Source organism: Oncorhynchus keta, chromosome 9, assembly GCF_023373465.1.
Source record: "Oncorhynchus keta strain PuntledgeMale-10-30-2019 chromosome 9, Oket_V2, whole genome shotgun sequence".
Classification (NCBI taxonomy): Eukaryota; Metazoa; Chordata; class Actinopteri; order Salmoniformes; family Salmonidae; genus Oncorhynchus; species Oncorhynchus keta.
The window spans coordinates 19,788,871-19,796,838 of NC_068429.1; the positions used below are offsets into that span (position 1 = coordinate 19,788,871).

Here is a 7,968-nt window from a genome sequence, read left to right on the forward strand (position 1 = left end):
GAAGCTCCTGGCCCAAGACAATTGTTTCTGGGAGCACCTTGGAAAATCAGCTATTCCTCTAATGACAGAATGGTTGATTATGGGGGTGTTGTGGAGACGGTGGTAAAATATATAAGCCTAGAATGGAAGTAGCTACATGATCATGTTGTTGTGAATAGAGTACAACGAGGAGTAGGCCTCGCCCATAGACCAGCCTTCTGTTTCAGACAGGGGGGTTAGCTCAGTTTGTTCACAATGCCTGGAGGAGAAGGGGAGATGTCCTGTTTATGTAGTGTGGCTAGATGGTAGTTGTACTTGCCATGATTATTGTATATGCGTAATAATGTTAATATGCCTCGCAGACATTCTGTAATCACACGGCCATCGGCAGGCAGACCTTCTGTAATCACACGGCCATCGGCAGGCAGACCTTCTGTAATCACACGGCCATCGGCAGGCAGACATTCTGTAATCACACGGCCATCGGCAGGCAGACATTCTGTAATCACACGGCCATCGGCAGGCAGACATTCTGTAATCACACGGCCATCGGCAGGCAGACATTCTGTAATCACACGGCCATCGGCAGGCAGACATTCTGTAATCACACGGCCATCGGCAGGCAGACATTCTGTAATCACACGGCCATCGGCAGGCAGACATTCTGTAATCACACGGCCATCGGCAGGCAGACATTCTGTAATCACACGGCCATCGGCAGGCAGACATTCTGTAATCACACGGCCATCGGCAGGCAGACATTCTGTAATCACACGGCCATCTGCAGGCAGACATTCTGTAATCACACGGCCATCGGCAGGCAGACCTTCTGTAATCACACGGCCATCGGCAGGCAGACATTCTGTAATCACACGGCCATCGGCAGGCAGACCTTCTGTAATCACACGGCCATCGGCAGGCAGACATTCTGTAATCACACGGCCATCGGCAGGCAGACATTCTGTAATCACACGGCCATCGGCAGGCAGACATTCTGTAATCACACGGCCATCGGCAGGCAGACATTCTGTAATACGGCCATCAGGCAGCATTCTGTAATCGGCCATCGGCAGGCAGACATTCTGTAATCACGGCCATCTGCAGGCAGACATTCTGTAATCACACGGCCATCGGCAGGCAGACATTCTGTAATCACACGGCCATCGGCAGGCAGACATTCTGTAATCACACGGCCATCGGCAGGCAGACATTCTGTAATCACACGGCCATTGGCAGGCAGACCTTCTGTAATCACACGGCCATCGGCAGGCAGACCTTCTGACGGTCTTATAAAGGCATCTTGGTTTACACATGTTGTGAAAAGAGCCGAAGTTGTTAAACAATTTGAATGTTGATGTAGTGCCCATCACTTACTAATGTTTAAACCTTTGTGTTGAAAAGTTGTGTGGGACAGCAGTAAAAACACAAGTTTTTGTTTTTATCTACTCAACGCTTGTTTCTGACTGGGTTAAAGACTCAATCTGAGGGCTTCTAATCTCATTTTTGAGCAGTACCAGATGTTTTCAAACAGGTTTGATTTTATTGACACAATCTGCAATGCTCTTGTGTGAGATGTGCAATGAAAAGTTTTCAGAATGTGATCAGCAATAGCCAGTGAGAGCTGGCCAGAGAAGAAGCCAGTGAGATGCTGACGTTGTATCACATCACCCAGAATGTGTAGACTCTGGAGCAGGAGCTATGACTACTACTAGTATGTGTATTGTACTTGCATTTAACCAAAGTGTCAAATCGTTACAGCTCTGAAGTTCACAAACAATGTTATTCAATTCAAAACGTTGGCTAGATCTTTCAACTCTGTATGGCAAGCGTGAATGTCTAACTGAACCTTTATGAGGCTGCTTTGAGCCACAGCTCGTAGCTACGTTAAATCGTATCACATCATTGTTTGGTATAGAGAATCCTCACGACCAAGTGAAGAATCATATTGTGTGTGACATGTCTGTGGCAGATGGTTAGCTTGCGCAACATTATGTTGGCAACACAAAACAACTACAGGATACACAGTTGTTCAATGTGAGAGGCTCAGTGATTTTGGAAGTCCTGTAGTGTACACTGGGCTTTTCTGCCACCACAGAAACGGACCCTGGGCTTGTTCTAACATGAGCACCTGCGAATCTAAGGCCATGCTTGTGCTGCTGTTGTGGGAGTGGTAGCGAAGCAGCCTTTAATTTGCATGAAATTAACATATATTAATATGAGCAATTCCATGTTATCAGAATTACGCTTTGACTCAGCATTTTCACTTTAAAATGTATACCAAACAAAAGCCATTGATTTCATAAGGCTGTCCCCTACGTAAAAAATAATTGGTCAACCGAAAGTCGTCTGTTCTTTCTTCGACTAACTGCCTAACAACCAAACAATCGATCAGTTGACTAATTGCAGTCAGCCCTAATTTCATAGTTTAATTCTATGCTCAAGGACTACCTTTAACAATTTCCACAGAAAAATGTACTATAACTAATTTAGTGGAAGAACTGTGCAGATGCAAACTTTGGAAACAGAATTAGGGCAAAATCTCTCACGTTTTTATGTGATCACATTTTCCAAAAACTCTTATCAGCTCTGAATTAAGATTCAAAGATGTCTTTAAAAGAAGGGGGTGTCTGCTATGACATGGCACCTTGTGTTTTGAAAAAAATCTGTTATGGTTATTAAACTAGGCCTGCAGGAAGTGAAGTGGATTTTAAACCCGTTAACAGAATTACATCATGGGTCTGTGGTCTGTACAACACAGAAATGCATAATTATGGATATGAATGTAATTTCTCTTCATGTTTTAATAAGTTTGGACATCACATTGCAGCACAGAGTGCAGTACAATACAGCACAATATACTGTACTATACTATATTTGTCTATACTGGACTGTACTCTAATGTGCTCTGCATACTGTACTGTGCTATCCAAACTTGTGAACATGTGTTTATGATGGGTTCAGATTTGGTCCGGTCCATCTGTAGACATTAACATCAAGGGTGGACTGACCAAATTTCAATGACTTTTCAACGTCCATGGATGTTAATAAATGGAAAGGGGAGGCTCATGGGTAGGTGTCAGTAAGAACTGGGAGTGGCTGTCCAGACTGTTTTATGACAGGAAGGGGGGAAGAACATGTTATGAGCTGAACACTATGCCAGTGGAAGGGAAGACGGTAGCAAGTCACCCAACTGGTTTGTGACTTCCCATAGTAGCCAATTCAGTTGCAGTAATTCCGTAACTGATTTGGTAACATAATTACGAGTTTTAATTACATAATTCATAAACCGTAATATCACTATAACTAATTGCTAGGTCTACCATTACTTGTTACTTCTGTGAACTTTCAATATCCTCACTTCTCACGAGGGAGAGAAATGAGAAAATATCTTCACGATATGTGGGGTTTAGGTAAAGGTAAACAATTTCTCCAAAACTAATATGTGTTGATATTAGTTGACATGGGTCTTTATGTCAACATTATTTTGTTGTGATGTATTTCAGATACCGTAAGACTTTTTAACGTAGATGTTTTCTAATTTCCTAAAAATAAAGACTAATGACTTTCATTTTAAACCCAATTTGATGTGCCTGCCAAGCTTCACTGCTTCTTGACACACTGCTTGCGCAATATTTATTTACACAGTGATGGGCATTGATGATTCAGGGCGTTGCCAAGGACTGTAGCGCTAATTATTTTCATGTGAAAAATAAATCATGTTTTGTTTTTCCACATCTTACGAATCAAATCATGAAATTTGGACGAAGATTAATCTTCTGTTCTGCTGGCTAATGTGCTCATTAGTCTGGTTGCTATTGCTAATTTTCTCTTGTATTTTAGTTTGTCTGAGTTTCAAAGCTACCCTTTTCTGGTCCAGGACTATAGTTCTGCTCTATGCACAGCAATTTCCTGTTTTCCTTTGTTTTCACGTGTTTTCACTTGCCAAATCCATTTGATTTGCCATTGTGTACATTTCATGCTTGGCTCAAATGGTTGCTGCTATTGATGCTATTTGATGCTATTTCCCATAAATCAAATTTAGCATCATTTGTTTGACCTAAAGCAAACGGAACAATTAACACAATGTTAGTGTTGCTCAGACAGATAATTGCTAAGACCAGAGTGAAAAGCCGCAGGCCACCTCTTGTTAACTAAAGCACGTTTTGTGACTGGAATTAGTGTAATCATCAGAGTTCAGTTCTGTACTGTCTCTCTCTCACAAGGCATTGCCAAACCACAGTACCACCAGGTTTGGTACATACATACGCATGCACACACGTGCACACACACAGTAGGTAGAGAAAAGGTATACTGTAGCGTTACTGCAGTAGGAGGGGAAAGTGGAATAGACAAGTTCTAATCCCATCCATTTACATAAGCAGCAATTCATCCATAAACTAATAACTTCCACAGGATATGGAAAGTTGTAGTCTTACTGCTGACTACATGTGGTTATATTGGCATAGAATGGATGCCTCTTATTGGCATAGAAGCCTGGCATAGAATGGCCTCTTTTCACAGGACATGGAGCAGCGTGGTGGTTGTTCCTCCCAGCCTTCAGTTAGATTTATGATTCTGTCATAGACCTTTAGTGTTGTGGACATACAGTGCCTTGCGAAAGTATTCGGCCCCCTTGAACTTTGCGACCTTTTGCCACATTTCAGGCTTCAAACATAAAGATATAAAACTGTATTTTTTTGTGAAGAATCAACAACAAGTGGGACACAATCATGAAGTGGAACGACATTTATTGGATATTTCAATCTTTTTTAACAAATCAAAAACTGAAAAATTGGGCGTGCAGAATTATTCAGCCCCCTTAAGTCAATACTTTGTAGCGCCACCTTTTGCTGCGATTACAGCTGTAAGTCGCTTGGGGTATGTCTCTATCAGTTTTGCACATCGAGAGACTGACATTTTTTCCCATTCCTCCTTGCAAAACAGCTCGAGCTCAGTGAGGTTGGATGGAGAGCATTTGTGAACAGCAGTTTTCAGTTCTTTCCACAGATTCTCGATTGGATTCAGGTCTGGACTTTGACTCGGCCATTCTAACACCTGGATATGTTTATTTTTGAACCATTCCATTGTAGATTTTGCTTTATGTTTTGGATCATTGTCTTGTTGGAAGACAGATCTCCGTCCCAGTCTCAGGTCTTTTGCAGACTCCCATCAGGTTTTCTTCCAGAATGGTTCTGTATTTGGCTCCATCCATCTTCCCATCAATTTTAACCATCTTCCCTGTCCCTGCTGAAGAAAAGCAGGCCCAAACCATGATGCTGCCACCACCATGTTTGACAGTGGGGATGGTGTGTTCAGGGTGATGAGCTGTGTTGCTTTTACGCCAAACATAACGTTTTGCATTGTTGCCAAAAAGTTCAATTTTGGTTTCGTCTGACCAGAGCACCTTCTTCCACATGTTTTGTGTGTCTCCCAGGTGGCTTGTGGCAAACTTTAAACAACACTTTTTATGGATATCTTTAAGAAATGGCTTTCTTCTTGCCACTCTTCCATAAAGGCCAGATTTGTGCAATATACGACTGATTGTTGTCCTATGGACAGAGTCTCCCACCTCAGCTGTAGATCTCTGCAGTTCATCCAGAGTGATCATGGGCCTCTTGGCTGCATCTCTGATCAGTCTTCTCCTTGTATGAGCTGAAAGTTTAGAGGGACGGCCAGGTCTTGGTAGATTTGCAGTGGTCTGATACTCCTTCCATTTCAATATTATCGATTGCACAGTGCTCCTTGGGATGTTTAAAGCTTGGGAAATATTTTTGTATCCAAATCCAGCTTTAAACTTCTTCACAACAGTATCTCGGACCTGCCTGGTGTGCTCCTTTTTCTTCATGATGCTCTCTGCGCTTTTAACGGACCTCTGAGACTATCACAGTGCAGGTGCATTCATACGGAGACTTGATTACACACAGGTGGATTGTATTTATCATGATTAGTCATTTAGGTCAACATTGGATCATTCAGAGATCCTCACTGAACTTCTGGAGAGAGTTTGCTGCACTGAAAGTAAAGGGGCTGAATAATTTTGCACGACAATTTTTCAGTTTTTGATTTGTTAAAAGTTTGAAATATCCAATAAATGTCGTTCCACTTCATAATTGTGTCCCACTTGTTGTTGATTCTTCACAAAAAAATACAGTTTTATATCTTTATGTTTGAAGCCTGAAATGTGGCAAAAGGTCGCAAAGTTCAAGGGGGGCGAATACTTTCGCAAGGCACTGTAGGAGTGGTAGGACATTTTGATACACTACCGTTCAAGAGTTTGGGGTCACTTAGAAATGTCCTTGTTTTCCATGAAAACATACATGAAATGAGTTGCAAAATGAATAGTAAATATAGTTATGATGTTGACAAGGTTATAAATAATGATTTTTAATTGAAATATGAATTGTGTCCTTCAAACTTTCCTTTTGTCAAAGAATCCTCCATTTGCAGCAATTACAGCCTTTTGGCATTCTAGTTGTCAATTTGTTGAGGTAATCTGAAGAAATTTCACCCCATGCTTCCTGAAGCACCTCCCACAAGTTGGACTGGCTTGATGGGTACTTCTTACCTACCATACGGTCAAGCTGCTCCCACAAAAGGGTTGAGATCCGGTGACTGCTGGCCACTCCATTATAGACCGAATACCAGCTGACTGCATCTTCCCTAAATAGCTCTTGCATAGTTTGGAGCTGTGCTTTGGTTCATTGTCCTGTTGTAGGAAAAAATTGGCTCCAATTAAGCACCGTCCACAGGGTATGGCATGGCGTTGCAAAATGGAGTGTTAGCCTTCCTTCTTCAAGATCCCTTTTACCTTGTACAAACCTCCCACTTTACCACCACCAAAGCACCCCCAGGCCATCACATTGCCTCCACCATGCTTGACAGATGGAGTCAGGTGCTCCTCCAGCATCTTTTACTTTTTTCTACATCTCACAAATTATCTTCTTTGTGATCCTAACACCTCCAACTTAAATTTGTCTGTCCATAACACTTTTTTCCAATCTTCCTCTGTCCATTGTCTTTGTTCTTTTGGTCATCTTAATCTTTTCTTTTTATTGCCCAAATAGAGCCTATAAGCAAATAGAGCGAAGAAGGCCAGCATCCCAGAGTCGCCTCTTCACTGTTGATGTTGAGACTGGTGTTTTGCGGGTACTATTTAATGAAGCTGCCAGTTGAGGACTTGTGAGGCATCAGTTTCAAACTAGACACTGTAATGTACTTGTCCTCTTGCTCAGTTGTGCACCGGGGCCTCCCACTTTCTATTCTGGTTAGCGCCAGTTTGTGCTGTTCTGGGAAGGGAGTAGTACACAGCATTGTGCCAGATCTTCAGATTCTTGGCAATTTCTGGCATGGAATCGGTGTGTTGGGTCATTGTCCTGTTGAAAAACAAATGATAGTCCCACCCACTAATCGCAAACCAGATTGGATGGCATATCACTGCAGAATGCTGTGGTAACCATGCTGGTTAAGTGTGCCTTGAATTCGAAATAAATCACAGACCATTTCACCAGCAAAGCCCCCCAAGACCATCGCAACTCCTCCTCCATGCTTCACGGTGGGAATCACACGTGTGGAGATCATCCGTTCACCTTCTCTGCGTCTGAAGCATTTATTTGGGCTGCAATTTCTGAGGCTGGTAACTTTAATGAACTTATCCTCTGCAGCGGAGGTAACTCTGGGTCATCCTTTCCTGTAGCAGTCCTCATGAGAGCCAGTTTCATCATAGCACTTGAGGGTTTTTGCGACTGCACTTGAATAAACTTTCAAAGCTCTTGAAATGTTCCATGTCTTAAAGTAATGATCGTCAATATGGACTTTTTTTTTTTTAACCAAATAGTGCTATCATCTGTATACCATCCCTACCTTGTCACAACACAACTGATTGGCTCAAACTCATTAAGTAAAGAAATTCCACAAATGAACGTTTAACAAGGCACACCTGTTAATTGAAATGCATTCCAGGTGACTACCGCATGAAGCTGGTTGAGAATT

At 42.2% G+C, this 7,968-nt stretch overlaps 2 protein-coding genes across 12 annotated transcripts in view; both read left to right on the top strand.

Moving 5' to 3' along the window:
* The window catches only part of LOC118373188 (transportin-1), a 426,516-nt gene that overhangs the window by 109,488 nt on the left and 309,060 nt on the right, over positions 1 to 7,968 (top strand). Inside the window, exon 26 of one of the 3 annotated variants that reach the window (XR_008143022.1) lies at positions 5,153 to 5,348. The exons of the other annotated variants lie outside the window; for them this stretch is intronic. The gene's annotated coding sequence lies outside the window, so the exon portion shown is untranslated. Of the gene's footprint in view, positions 1 to 5,152; positions 5,349 to 7,968 lie in introns of those variants that run through there. 3 annotated transcript variants of the gene reach the window in all.
* LOC118378758 (F-BAR domain only protein 2-like) overlaps positions 1 to 7,968 on the top strand; it is a 120,487-nt gene that overhangs the window by 14,119 nt on the left and 98,400 nt on the right. The window lies entirely within an intron of this gene.